This window comes from Sander lucioperca, chromosome 17 (assembly GCF_008315115.2).
Source record: "Sander lucioperca isolate FBNREF2018 chromosome 17, SLUC_FBN_1.2, whole genome shotgun sequence".
Lineage (NCBI taxonomy): Eukaryota > Metazoa > Chordata > Actinopteri > Perciformes > Percidae > Sander > Sander lucioperca.
Genome location: NC_050189.1, coordinates 16,078,879 through 16,094,875, shown reverse-complemented (window position 1 = coordinate 16,094,875; position 15,997 = coordinate 16,078,879). Strand labels below are relative to the sequence as shown.

The window sequence follows — 15,997 nt, the reverse complement described above, 5'->3', positions numbered from 1 at the left end:
ACCTAGCCAAGAGGAATAATAATAAATACAAAAAGTATCTAATGACTTTTAACAAACATCAGACTAGGCCTAGCGTTCTACCTCCTGGAAGAATGACATGGCACATCGACCGATGATGGGTTAGGTAGACTTTACACCACACACAGTTACTGTCAGAGTTACAAATGTGATGGATTGTGAAAGAGAAAGAAAAAGAGGTACGGAGGGGGAGCAAGTTAAAAAGACATTGAAAGGACAACACAATAGCTCACCACGCTGCGTAATAAAAGAGAAACACGGCCCGTCTAATACTCCTTTTGGATTCCTTCCCATGTTCAATAGGTAATTCAAAAATGAAAAATATAAGAATGCATGATTTTCATCTGAAATATTGATCAATGCTGTCTGGACAAATTCCTAATTAAACACTGGAACTGTTGGCAGGTATTAGGTATTAAAGCGAGCACACCGTAGTCATTAATCAATTTAGGGTGGAGGTCCATCCAATTAACTTGTAAAAAGCAACAACAACAAAATCTCAGAGAACTTGGGCTGTAAACACAGTAGAAGGTCGCACATGCTGCACATTTTTTTGCTGTATTGGACCCATGTGTCCTCTTGTTAGTGACCTGTTGAACATTATACTAGATGCACACTTTTCCAGGACATACAGTATGTGTAAACATTTTATTTTTTTAGTGTCTCTCTGTCATACATCATCGTTTGTGATATGTGATAAGATGTTAGATGACAAATAAATAATATTTATAAATAAAATATTTTTTATTTTTATTTTTTTTTTTATCCTTGATTATTGACCATAAAAGGGGCTATATACGACATTCAGAACATTAATCCCTAATTCCCTTTGTGTTCATGCCCCACTGGCTAGCTAATTGTCGCCGCTCTGCACTGCGCACTACCGGGGCCATTCGCGAATTTGCTTTTCCTAGGATGGCAAAGGCCCTGTTCTGCCTCTGATTGGCTTATGTTGGTATCTGTACCCTAACCAATCTTACTCCCAATGCCTAAACCTAACCAACGAAGGAAACGAGTACTAGCCAATCAGAGGCAGAGTAGGGCGAGTCCTTCGCCGTCCTAGGAAATGCAAATTTGCATGCCAGACGTGTGCGGCAGAGCAGAACTCATTTGGTGTTTACCTCTGATAATGCTGGCCTGACCCACGGTGGCTGGACAGCGTCATCACAGAAGCTGACGCACACCCTGCCGTTTCCCCTCAGGTCGTCCAGTGAGCTAACCCCCATTAGCACTATTAGCTCTACTGTTGCCATTGTTAGCACTGCTAGCATCACCATCGTCATTTATAGCCCCTTTGTTAAGAGACAAAATATTTTTTAGGAAAACAGATGAAGATGACACTGTATTGTGTGTAACCTTGCACTATTGAATTAATAATGAACATAAATGCAATGTAGTTTGACACCATTACATCATGTTTAGTGCCATATCTGATGCACTGAATGGATACTGTACAAGATTTCTTTTTAACCTTATAGGGAAAAAGATAACCTTTAACTAAATGTAAAGGGTTTTAATTGGCTCTGTGTGTTATATAATTCCACTTAGATACATACAAAGATAAACTGGCCCAGGATAGGCTGCCTTGGTTACTGGCGAGATGGCTACCACTCGATGTCCAAGGTGAAAAGAAGCTTCGTCAGTCCCAACACACGGAGCAGAGCAAGAACCCCAGCCAGAGCAGATGGAGCACAGGGCGCTTTGCTTTGCAGTGTCAACATTGTTCTTGATCTACAATCCAGGCGCAAGAGCTGAGACACCGTGGTGGATGAAGGAGCCAGGAATGAACGGAATCAATAGGGCTGCGTCTCCCAGGCCTCGTTTGTTAATATACTGGATTTTGACAAGGATCTCAAGCTCCCGAGTGGTACCAGCTGCCCTGCCTGCTCTGACATTAACAAACATGCTCTAACACATGGGGGCATAGCCAATGACGGGGACAAGTATGGAGTGAGTGAGTGTGTGGGATAAAGAAGCAAAGATAGCAAATGAAGAGATAGTTTGACAAACACAGCTCATCTGCCATGCCTTTCTGCTTCTCCCAGGCCACATTGAGCACACCAGAGGAGACAATGATGTACAGAGCGGCATAGATGCTCCCATGTAATATCGTCTCATGGCAGCTGTGTACAAATATAAAGTTATTGCAGTCATGCCATCTTTACAGTGTGGGGCTGGGGTGGCCATGTTTTATTGATGCTATATCATTCTGGAGAGCTGATAGGACCCAGGGACAGAGCTATAAAGTATCTTGTGACCTCTGTAGTGTAGTAAATAACCCCAGTTGGATTCCATCAACTGTTTGGGGTATTTCAACAGTATTTCATGAGGCCCAGACACTGTCTACACCGCATGACACCCCTCATTTCACCAAACAATGCATGTAACTTTTTGTGACCGTAGAGTGCTATTTCTGTAAAAGCAAGCTGAAAATTGACCCTTGACTACCCCTTTGCCTGCCATGTTTGAGTGGCTGTAATGTACAAGTCGCATCAACACAGTCTGTAGGAAAAAAGGTAACAGCGAGTTGTCAAGATACCACCAATCTCAACGGAAAGAACATTTGCTGGCGGTGAGTGTAACTGTCATTTATTCACATTTAAAGGGATAAATTGCCATTTCACCGTCGCGTGTGCGTCGGAATTTGTCAACAAATGTGCGGCAGCTGGGGCATGCCCGGGCAGAGACTGGGTGAGTGGACTTATCGGAGCGTTGGCATATGGCAGGCAGAGAGCATTTATATATGTTTCTCTGTCCTGTTCTTCACATCAGTGAGGCTTTCTTCTGTTGTTTCAACGGAGTGAATACATGACGAAGTGACTGGAACTATCCATCACCTCTTGCGCATGGATTCTCAACGTCTTGGCTGTTACCCGGTCTTTGAGACACAGCTGTTCTCTGTTTTTTTTTTAAATCACTACACGCGGTTCACAATACACGGTTAGTTAGCATAGTTAACACTACACACAGTGAAATTACGTGTCCTGTTTATATTTCACGCATACTATCTGCTTGAGTGAGTAAAGCTATGGGCTGAGCTCTGTTATCTCACAGCTGTTTGTTTTGGAGAAGAGTTGTCGGGCAAAGTGGAAGAGAGCGTGTCACGGAGGATAATGGGAGCAATGCCAGTAAAATTGTTATAGCACTTTTCTTGAAAATAGTTTAATGAGCTTAAAATTGCACATTGCAACTATTGTTTTGAAAAGCTGGTTATTTATTAATTATTTATTATTATTTAAATGTAATATTTAGTGTAGTGTGTAGTACAGAGTCTGTACTACAGCGATGTATTAATTATATATTTAAATTTAATATTTAGTGTAGTGTGTAGTATAGAGTCTACTACTACTAGTACTACAGACCCCCCCCCCCGTAACCCTGTAACTGTTTACAGCTGATTACATTACAAAAAAAGAATTTCAAGAATTGGAAAATGAAAAGTGAATGTGCATTTATTGAATCCTCAAGGGACTGTTAGGGAAAATATATATCCATATTCTCTCACAGAGGTGACAACGTAACTGTTGGAATTACTTTGTGCTTATTTTTTAGAACAGTGAGCAAACAAGGGGAAACTGCTGGCATTCTGCCTTGATCAAGATCTTATTACTGATGGATTTCACCTAATACGCTAAATGGACGGAAACAGTGTGCTACTCACACCACTGTGCTCTCCTGAGTTGTGCAAGAAATAAAATACCCTAAAATCCCATGCTAGAGGTTTGCACTATTGAAATGGCTCTCAGGAAACCTTTTATTGAAAGCTAAAAAAAACAATGCTATTCTACTGAAATTGGTAATCCTAAATAAATCAATTGGATGGAACACAAACTGTAAAAAATAGGTGGTGAAATAAACATCCTATAAAGGTGAAATAAACTGCCTTCAGGCACTCTTCATGAACACTGCACTTGTCGTAAACACTTTCTTTTTGGTAAACAATTTTGATAAAATGAACCCCAACATACAGATGTCTACTTGTGGCAAGAAAGGAAGTACAGAAAGATACTGACTGAAATGTAGTAATCAAGTGTTAGCCTGGGTCTCTTTAACTGTACGACAGCCATGTGTCTAAGTCTTCAAATGATTTAAATAGAAATTATTATTATTACATTAAAATTAGAAGTCATTTGTTGTTCCCTGCATTTTTCACTGTGGCTTCATTGGCATGTCCATTATCGGCTGTCAGATATCCAGCTAAACTATATGACACCCTCAGTCAGTATTGGATAGAAAATGTCACATAGTTTACTAATAAACTACGGTCACTTCAGTTTTTACAAAGTTTGACATGAGGTAAAATGCTCATCCAGCAAAGTGCTAATAACACAATATGCCTAAGCTTCAGCATTTGAAGTGGGGCTTTTAATCGGCTACAGGGCAAAGACATCAGCATGTGACATTCAGTGCCTCGGTTTAATTTTCCCTCAAGATGTCACTAACAAGTAATAAGCCACTGTCTGGCCTTTACATAGTGTTCTCTGCTTCAACCTACCTTTCAAACTGTGTGTGTGTGCGTGTGCAAGACACTGAGTAAATGAAGGTGAGTTAAACATGGCAGAATCTATTTGCGATGTACCTGAATATGATGTTTTTGGATTCAAATTGGATTCGGCTGTTCAATACAAATATTTGACTTATTCATTCTTTTTTTTCATATCTGGCAACCCGAAAATTCATTGGTATGAGTTTCAGTGATGATTTTGACCCCATTAACATAGTCAAATGCAGTCAAATTGACGGCCAAAGTTCTCATTATGAAAATATTTTTACACTTCTCAACGGGTGGCAGTCCATTTAGTCTGCCCAGGGGCTTCAACTCGGCATTGGAGGCTCCCCTCCTCTCCCCAAATTTCCTCTGTGGCAGTGCACCGCGACCGGCTCTAGGCTGGTTTGGAAAAGCAGTGTGGATCAAGGGTGACCGTCCCTCCTTGCAGGTCAACCGCGCAAACTCCCCAGCGCTTTAGGGTGCTGCAGCAATGTCGCCAACCCACCCGACCTGTCTTGAAACACTGACCCCGTCTGGTTTACCATGCTTTGGGGGTGAGACTTTTTCGTCATCACCATTCATACCTATAGACCACCTGTGGGTTCAGCACGCTCACCCTGCTAGAATATTAAAATGTAATGTAATGGCATGCACACTGACTGAGGAAAAAACTAAAACGCCAACGTCATCTTGAAGTATTTCAAGATGATTACTTTCTATTGGCTCAAGATTTTCATTTGAGAACATGGTCATGAGTTTTATGCCCTTTAGTGTGGAGAAGCACATGGCAGTGCTAGCTTTTATAAAAATATTCAAAAAAAACAAAAAAAATATGATTATAACAAAGGTGAGAACTCCTGCCAAAGCAGTCAGTTTAATGAATCTCTTCAGTGGTGTGATACTGTATATAGGTGTATAGTGTATATACTGGTGCGCGGTAAAATGTTACTCAAACACCATGCATAACAATGTAAGAATGATTCAAAACTACACTGACTTTCAAAGCAGTGCATTTGAACAGGGAATAAGAGAAGATACATTCCTGAATCTCAGTTCCTATTCTACCTATTTATCTCTGCTTTTCTGTCTCTCTTCAACAGTCTCTCACTACTGCTTTTACCGTTGTCGAGTTACTTTTCAAGTCTAGAGATATCCAAATGGGTAGTGAGAGTCTGTGGTCTACAGTTTTCTGACAGGGATACAAAACTTTTTTTTTTAGTATAGCCAAGAGAAGGTAAGGTGCTGTAGAAGTGTAATTACTGTGAAATGGTTTATGTCCTTTACAGAACAGGTCACCTGAGGGAAAGGTTGCCTTCATTGAAAAAAGTCATTAGTAAGCAACTCAACTTCACCCCATGGAGGGTCAATGTTTTTAAAGGTTAGGCCAGTAGGCCAAGCATGCAGCTCACTCAGTATGCACTATGCACAAAATTAGCATGTGCAGAGTGTTTTGGTAATAAATTGGAATCCATACTATTTTAAACAAACATCCTGACTAATTGATGAAATTCAAATTACAGTAATGATAATAATAATCATAATAATGATAGCACTGAGTCCTGAAAAAGAGGTTGAATCAGTAAAAATAACAGTATCTGGGGCAAAGTAGAACCACCGTTTAAGCCTCCCCACTACACTGCAACCCTTCAAAGAAATAACAGGAGAAGACTGAAAGGAGAGATGGTATAAAGCAAGCCCTGAGGCCATGGGTGCACCGTTATAGCCTACCCCAGGGGTGGGCTAATGTTCTTCAAAGACAAAAAGATACAAACAATGTGCTTTCACCCTGGCAAGAAAAAACTTTAACGTTAACTTCTGCACCCAGGGCACCCAGCTCACCGCAAAGGGTACTTTGAACCAAGGGCCCCCTCAGCCAATTCCAGTGCCAACCGCAACCCAGCCTTTTAGCAATGCATCTGCAGACACGGGGCGGGACAGGGATAACCACTGGTCTAAAAAGAGAGCTCACCCTGTGAAGCCTCAGTTTCAGTCCTAGGATTGGAACCACCTCTTGACGGACCACATGTTCAAAGGGGCAAGTGGGACTACTTCCACCACAGCTGGCAACAAGCCCATGAGGTTAGGGTAGTGTGCCTAGTTCAACTGGGATCCAAACTGAAATAAGAAGAGGTAGGCATTAAAGTCCTGTGTCCTTTCCAGGGCAGTATGATTGTTGCAGTTCCTGCTCCAGAACCATGGCCACTAACACCTCCCCCTGAACTTACTTTATCCACTGTTCAGGTGCAACCCCAGGTCCTGAATGTGATTAAAGAGCAAAGCATCATAATGACAGCTCCTTTGAGGTCCTCCAGACCAGCCAATTCCCAAGGCAAAAAAAAGAAAAATGTATATTATATTAATATTTATTATGTATCTACTTAACTTAATCTATGCATGTAATGATTAATTTTTGTATTTATTTATTTTATCCTGCTGCATCCACAGGAAGCAGGAGAAAGCTCTGTTGCCAGGTAACAGTGACACAGCTGAGAGACTAAGCTGGGTTGACAACTGGAGCGGTTTTCTGTGAAACCATCGGTCCTTTGGACCCTTAGAGGCCAGAAGGCTTGAATGGCTCTCCCAGGAGAAAATAAGACTGACGGTCGCAACACTCACCATAGCCCTATTTGAGAGCACTGTGGGAGAAAAAAAAGACGTGCCATTGGCTAAAAGGGGTTCAATTAATAAAAGGGCTTTTGAGAAGGCAAGGCAGCTTTATTTGTATAGCAAGTTTCAGCAACAGGGCAATTCAAAGTGCTTTACATAAAAGATTAAAGAGCAGTTAAAAACGATTAAAAGATTAAAAACAGATATAATACGAGAATAAAATGTACAGTGCAGTATCAGAAATTAATTATTTAAAGAAAGGCAACATCCAAAAGAAAGGTCTTCAGCCTTGATTTAAAAGAACTGAGAGTTGCGGCAGACCTGCAGTTTTCTGGGAGTTTGTTCCAGATATGTGGAGCATAAAAACGGAACGCTGCTTCCCCCTGTTTAGTTCTGACTCTGGGGACAGCAAGCAGACCTGTCCCAGACGACCTGAGAGGTCTGGGTGGTTCATAGTGCAGTAGCAGATCAGAAATGTATTTTGGCCCTAAACCGTTTAGTGATTTATAAACCAGCAACCGTAATTTGAAATCAATTCTTTGAGGCACAGGAAGCCAGTGTAAAGACTTCAGAACTGGAGTGACGTGATCCACTTTCTTGGTCTTAGTGAGGACTCGACCAGCAGCGTTCTGAATCAGCTGCAGCTGTCTGATAGATTTTTTAGGGAGACCTGTAAAGACACCGTTACAGTAGTCAAGTCTACTGAAGATAAAAGCATGGACAAGTTTATCCAAATCCTGCAGAGACATAAGTCCTTTAACCCCTGATATATTTGTGATAATAAGCTGACTTTGTAATTGTCTTAATGTGGCTGTTGAAATTCAGGTGTGAGTCCATGACTACACCAAGATTTCTGGCTTTGTCTGTTGTTTTTAACATTGTCGTTTGAAGCTGAGCGCTGACTTTTAATCGTTCCCCTTTTGCTCCAAAAACAACCACCTCAGTTTTTTCTTCATTTAATTTAAGAAAGTTCTGGCACATGGATTTTTACAAAAATTCTAAACATTGGTGTACGTCATGTAAAGCGCTAAGTTTGCACGTCTTGTATATTCCAGTGTGCTTTTGAAAGTGTGTGTGCGTTGCACTCTGTTATAATGAATTAATTTCAACTGGCACACCACACAGCATGCTTTCTGTGCATCCTAGTGACCTTGAGGGTGCCCGCCTTTGATATGACATGGTACCTCTTAGTTGTTTGTGCTTAAAGCCAGTGTTTGACCAATGGTTCACACACAAACGCACACACTGATCCCCTTCTCCTGGTGTGTGTGCACATCTCTTTCCTGGACCCCAGTCCATGCTCTAATCCTCTGGACTCGATGCTGAGGGTGCAGTCTGGTAATTCACCAAATCCCCTTCTGCTACCCTCAGCCCATACCTCTTCTCCGATGTCAAGTGCTCCTTGACAGTACAAATGCAAACGCACACATGCTTGCATAAAAACACACACATCCACATATAAACATGGCAAACACATTAAAGCTACATGCTACATGCATAAACTAAAACATATACCAAATGCCTCAATATTCAGATTTTATGTTCACAGCTTTCACTGTGTACACTATTTCCTTTCTCTGGGTTTCCAGTTGATGAGTGTCAGCATATAGAGCCTGCATGGCTTAGGTCTGGCTCTTTTTGTTATAAGCTCCCTTTTATGTCTAAATTCTCAAAACTGTCACTGGAAAAACATCCACATTTGAACGCAGATTTCATTAAATGGTTTGTTTTTTTCCTTGCAAATCACCAAAGTGCTTCCTGATTTGCCATCAAAGAGCCCCCTCAAGAACAATGTGTAATTTTGCGTGCCATTGAAAGTGTCTGAGTACGTCAGTCAAGAGCAAAATGTGGACACTAAACACTAGCTATCACTTGAAACGTTTTTCCTTTCTTTGAAAATTGAGATTGCATACAAGGATAAATGATAAAAATGGGCATTCAAAGAGACATATTTTCTAATCTCAGATAGATGAAAGATATTGTCTTTGTCCAAGAGGACATCTGCATTATGATAAAACAAAAAAAGGAAATTGTATTTCAGAAGAATATTTGGTGAAGTTATAATTACTAAAAGCAAAGAGCATAAAATACATACACCAAACATTAAAGTGTATCCCTGTCCACTGTGAAGCAATCGTATTACATGTTGTTAGATAATTGATATGTCTCAACATTTGTGCATGTTGCCTTTCAATGGTTTCATTTTGTTAGATGGTTATTAGGACTGAAACGATTCCTCGAGTAACTCGAATAATTTGATTACTAAAAATCCTCGATGCAAAATTATTTGCCTCGAAGCTTCGTTTAATTAATGTTACCAACGTTGTATCCCTCACGGTGTTTCCGCACGGAGGATTATTACTGTCGCACACCGGGCTGACGCTGCTGACGACACATGCCATGAAGACTGATTACAAAATGAAGAAAGAGCGTAATGGGGCTAAGAGAAGAGACAGGCTGGAGAAAACGACAGAAAGTGTCTAAAGTTTGGAATCAGTTCAAACGTAATTAAAACGAAAACTCTGTACAGTGTGTCTACTGCAAAATCGAACTAGCTTACTACAATAATAGCACGACGTCAATGCTTCAGCATCTCAACAGAAAACATTGAGTCTAACTTAATCATCCATTCCACGAAGCGGACCTGACAAAAGTAAATCACAGAGTCGTATGGACGATTAAACTACACCAGACACAACAACTACCAAAATCAAAGACAAGAAAATACGTAGTGGTGACCACAATTTGATCTAAAGAGCCGACTTGTTGACTATCCCTTCGGAAAAACAGCTGATTGTTGCGCACCATTTTCTCTCACTCTCTCTGTTCGCAGAGAAACAGCTGATCAGCGATCTACTAGCATAAGTAACAGAGCTTTGTAGCATTGTAATCAAATATATAAATGAAAATAGGTTGAGTTTAACTAATATTTACATATAGGCCTATATACAGATCAGTCTCAGGTTGAAGCTTATAAAGTTTAATGTTTATGTATGTTTAATGTATGCCTTAGTTTGAGGTTGTTATTGCATTTCAGAAAATGTTTTCTTTAAAAACAATGTAATATGGCACTTAAATGCACTTAATATGTTTTGTTTTTTGAGAGATGATATTGTAAGCAAGCAATGTAGGCAATAAAAATGTTGCTTTTTCCAAAAACTAAACCAAACTATTGTATATTAATGCTCTTCAATAAAACAAAACTATTTCTTATCCGATTACTCAATTAATCGATGGAATAATCAGTAGAATACTCTACTAAAATAATCGATAGCTGCAGCCCTAATGGTTATTATCTGTATGATAAACTGATTTAATCAGTTGCTCAGCTGGATATGGCCCACAGTCTTCTCTGCTCATTTGAAACTAGTTAGGCAGGCTAGTTAGAAAGGTACCTGATTAAGGAATCTTTAAAGGTGCTGTAGGTAGGATTGCGAAGATCCAGGACATCGACAACTTCTCAGTCCCTCCCCCCTTTCTGCTAAAGCCCAAAACGGTCTCCTAAGCCCCTCCCTCCACAATGGAGAATGAATGTGTGTGCATGAGCAGTGATTGACAGGCAGTCAGACACCCCCCCCCTGGCCCTGATTAGTGCATCTGAAAAGGGAGCTGTGTATTTTTAAAAATTGCACTACAGGCTGTAGGTGGTGCCAGAGGAGCCAGATTTTTTATTTTTAATTACTTGTTCCATGTAGTTCTACTGGAACATAGGGTCAGTTTCAGCAAATATGACAGAAAGTTAGTTTTATAAGTCTTACCTACTGCACCTTTAAGGATGCATGCAACAGACTTGAACTGCACAAAGGCCATAAATGGAGAAATTGTGGGGGACGTTAAAAATCAGAAAGAGGTGGAATAAATAAAAAAGATAAAGGAGACATAGAGAATATGAAGAGGATGTATTTGAAAGGGAAAACAGAGGATTTGGCACAGGTCCAACAAAGCAGCAACATTTTATTATGCTTTGGTGCTTTGTGAGGGGTTAAGAAAGGTACTTTGTAAACGCTGGAGTGGCCTGCTACCAAGGCCTCCGCTCTGTTCCTTTATGATTAGTGTGCTTGTTCTGTTAGATGTGATTGGACTAATGCTGCAATGCTCTACCCGAGTTAATGGTCTGTGGTTACTGTTGCCAAGCACTGCTGCTTGATTAAATTATTCACTTAATATTAGTATTAGTTGATTAATCTACCAATTAATTGGCTGGGTCAAAGTGATTGTAACTGAGACTTAGTTTAACCGCTAATTTACAAATGGTGATGGTACTACTTGATATGCACTCATTGAGGACTTGATGCTGTACTCAAAACATGATTCCAGATAAGTGGGGGGGTCAATAATGTACATCCATCCATCCATCCAGCTATCTATCCATCTATCCATCTATCAGAAGGGTGTAGTATGAAGCAAGTTTGACAGAGCCTGGTTTTCTTTGCGTTAGCTGGCTCGCCAAAGCCTAAATGTATGCTCTCTTTTCATTTTCCTTTCCTTTCAGTATGTGTGTAATTACAATACTTCTGCATCAAACCTTTATTATCTCTATGTAATGTCACCACACATCACAGAGGCTTTGTCATTAACTGTCATGTTTAGATGCAACGCCCTAACATTGTTTCAGCATCAGGGCAAGAGTAGGCCGGGGGGATGGCTGATGAAGTGGGTGCATATGGCTAAAATTGAGTACCAACTCTACCAACCTCCATTTTATAGATAGACCCAACCATAATTTCTAGTGTAATTAATGGAAAATTACACCACTTTTACACCTCAATGTCTGTTTACAGTTGTTGAGGAGTACAACTGGAAAAAACACCTGTATAAAGCCTTTTGTGGCCCCACAAGGAGCTCCGCAAAGTCTAATAAATGGCCTCAACTGATGAGGCCATTTATTAGACTTTTTATTAGGTGTGGTGATATTTCTAGTTCTGCTTCATTGTCTTTGTTTTTTTTTTTAACTGGCCATCTTGAGACCGATATTGTAGGTGTTCACTGGTAAATCGTTGGGAGTACTCTTAAATGACTTGCTTCCAGCAGGTCACTCAAACAGTTACTTCCTCTGACAAAACCACAGACTTACTGCAGGTTATGATCACCTGATTAAAGAAACAAAAACAAAAAATTGAGAGAGCTGTTCTAACTGAAACTTTGGGCATAATGATTAGGATAGAAGTATTGGATGATAAGATCATATTAAAGGATGAATTGGTAGGATAACTAGGGGTAGCCTTGCAAATCTAGAAGCCCTTTTATTCAGGTTGTAAACAAATGCAAAAGTAAGATCAAATGTTGCCACACAACTCATGTGGTGAATTGTGTTGCGTCAGATAAGTCATTAAACAATGAGAAGATGCCAAGCTCCTTAATGTTTACATAGAAGCTGGTGCTTTTGGGATATAAGGAAATAAGAAATGTAAACATTTCTACTGACATAGTATAATTTTCTACTATAAAAGTGTTTCAGTGGTATACGCAAAACATGTTTGGCTACTATTGATGGGCATAACACATTTCAGTAATGGTCATAAATGTTTTAAGCATTTTATTGATTAAGGTTTACAATAATGTATATTATAGGATTTCAGATACGCACATAGTGTACGTTTGTGTTGTATTCATGTGTTTTTAGTAGGGCTGTCAATCGATTAAAAAATGTAATCTAATTAATTACATACTCTGTGATTAATTAATCGGAATTAATCGCATACATAATTAACGCTGCCTGAACCGATACTTTTAAGAAAGTAAAAAAAGAAAAGAAAACAAAGGGTACTAAACAACAGTTGGTGACATTAAAGAACGGCTTGTTTATTACTAAGGCCATATGGTCAAAATTAAATGATTTAATAATAATGTATAACAATAACAATAACTTATTTCACTAGTAAATTGCTGTTGAACGACAAAAACAACCACCAGATGTGAAAATGACATTTACAATAACTTCAAATGCACCACGAGGCTGTAGTTTACCAGTTTCGTTGAATGCACCGTCTGTGTTGTTTTTCCGACGGCAGCTTGAATCCTCTACAGTAAAACACAGTCAAACTTTACACCGTTTAGCGTTAGCTGTCAGCATTTTAACCGTTTTTAATCCAGCTAGCTAGTGGTAGGCTAACGTTGGCTGCTGTCGAGTATAGTGTTAACTAGCATCACATGCAGCGGTGTTTGTGTTGCCTCTATCGTCTGTTTCAGAGCATCAGAGAGAAGCGCAGACCTATCAGTGGCACCAGATTTCGGTAGCCAGGGTTGGCAGGAAGATTTTTACAAGTAAATGTTCCAATTAATGATCCAGGCAGCATGTTCTCGTCTCCCTCCTTCATTTTACAGTCAAATGGTGGCTAGAACGGCTCCGGGTCAAATGTCAATATGGAATGGATTAATCTGTGTTATTTTTTTTTTAACGTGTTATTTTTTCTCAGATTAATTAATCAAAATTAACGCGTTATTTTGACAGCCCTAGTTTTTAGTTCCATTATCTCTCATGTTTTGATGTTATTGCCAGTAATAAATACAGCTTTTACTTTTAATAAGCTGTATAATTATTCACTGAGGAAGACAGACCTGCATTTCAGGCATCTTGATGTTTACTAATAAATGTCAGCCACGTTTGAATGCCATTGTTCTCATTTGGCGAAACATACGTAGTTAATGCTTCAGAGTTAATATACAGGAATGCTTGGTCGCACCGTTAATCTTTAACTGCTTCAGAGGAGGTGCTGAGATAATCCCAGTGAACAAGTGTAACGGCATGAATATAAAGCAGCAAGAAGCTTGGCAAACAGGAAAATATGTCTTTATTTTTGGTGTGGCGATGTCTTTACTTAGTATGTATGTATGTATGTATGTATGTATATATATATATATATATATATATATATATATATATATATATATATTTTAGTGACAGTTAACATTCACTCACAAAGGCCTTTTTCGTGTCCTTGTTTCACTTGAAATTCCCTTAAACACCAACAAGCCTAGTTTGAAGCTAAAACATAAAACCTGAAAGAGGGCCTTTCTGTTAAAGTTTATTTATCCTGTCAGAGAAATGTTGATGTGCTGTCAAGCAATGCACACGGGTGTATTTGACAGCACCTGACAACACTCATTTTCACAACAGTTGTAACGCCATGGAATGCATTTCAACATTTAATGGAACTTAACAATGACGACACCTTCTAAGGTGCCAGTCTGCAGGAGAAGAAGAAAAAGACCAACAGGTTTAGAAAAGGCTATTGTTATAAAAGCCTGATGAGATTATCCTGTAGCCAACAAGATGGAGTGTTGTAGGGAGTAGGGTGGGTGGGTTGAGAGACAGAAACTGACTAATTAATAAGTGGATACAGGGCAGGAATTATAGGTTAGGGGAATAGAGAAGGCATCGACCCAAATCTCTAACTTGCACGCAGAACAAAAAAGCAAACCTCTCATCACTGTAGCAACCAATCTTTAAAAGGGATTGGGTTCACATCCAAATCCATTCACTAATTTAGGGTGTTTCATTACAGAGTTCAAGTGAATAGTTACCTCTGATTGAGACACAATGGCCCTCATTTATCAACCTACGTACGTAGAAACAAGCGCAGATATGAGCGCAGAAATCATCTTACGACAGGCTTCTTGTGTGATTCATGAAACTTTCATATCACACCAATCAGAGCGTAAAAATGGTCGTACATTGATAAATGCAGCAGCTGGAAACGCCCCAATATATTCTCGGTTTTGAGGCCTCGCCCCTACAATTTACAACATGGCGAGACGTAATCCGGCTAAGAAGCGGCACTTTTCAGAGGTGGAGATTGAAACCCTGATATCTCAGGTTCATTTGCACTAACGTGTGTACTATTTGGCAGCCTGAAAACTGGTATTAAAGGCTGTAGAAAGAATGCGGAATGGAAAGAGATCACTGATGCAGTCAACAGTGTTGCTGTGGTAAACCAGACACCAGCTGAAGTTTATTTAATTTATACATCCTTGACATATGTATGCTATAGTCCTAATAGTAATATACAGGCTTATATTGCAATCTCCTAGGCATAAATGGTGTACCTATATTTAAATAAACACACAGTAGCGGAGTTTATGCAGTGTCTTTTATTTTACTCGTGGTTTTTTCATGAGTCAGAGCCAGGCAACCGTGAGCTATGACGGAGAGCGCGTGTCCTCCGCCCCCCGTGTTGTACCACCCTGACCCTGTCTCCTGACAGCAGAGGGGCTGGAAAAACAAGCCGAAATAACTCGGTCAATGGCAGAAATAAATTGTTCACTTGTGCCGATTAACGACACTTTAAAAGAGAAACGAAAACCTGAAGAATAAATAAAAATGTTGTGCATTGTCATGTTTCCCATATTGAATATCATTGCCAAACATAAAACTATACCTTTTAAAAGCAAGGAATAATATCCTGTCTCCTTCGTATAGCCCCAGTTGGGGCTGTGCTGGACATTGCTCTCTGGCCATCGGGTCATCTGGCTCCATCACTACATTTATGGCACTCTGTTTTCCTGCGCGATGTTGTGCAGAACCCCACAGGCTGCCGTGTATAGTAGGGCCCCACCCCCTCGCTGATGCAAGACAGAGCCATCTGCCCTTAATCAATCCGATGGAGAGCTCCACCGTGGCCCGTGTGCGTACGCGTGCACTGTTATACCGGCGCATAGAGGTCCTCTAAAAGAGCCAGATCTGCCATTGCTGATAAGTGATCAACTGATGACTTCTTCTCCTGTTAAACTGATTAGATGCTGCACTGCAAGCCCACACAGACTCGGAAACTTGCGTACACGAGTTTAAACTTGACGTGAGATTTGATCGTAGCCTCCGCTCACGTCCATATTGATAAATGCCAAGCTTTACGTGGAAATGACCGTAAGCCGGTTTTACGCTTG

General features: G+C 40.1%; 1 protein-coding gene across 1 annotated transcript in view; it reads right to left on the bottom strand.

Moving 5' to 3' along the window:
* The window catches only part of LOC116036048 (neurexin-2-like), a 446,903-nt gene that overhangs the window by 194,489 nt on the left and 236,417 nt on the right, over positions 1 to 15,997 (bottom strand). The gene's annotated exons all lie outside the window — the stretch shown is intronic.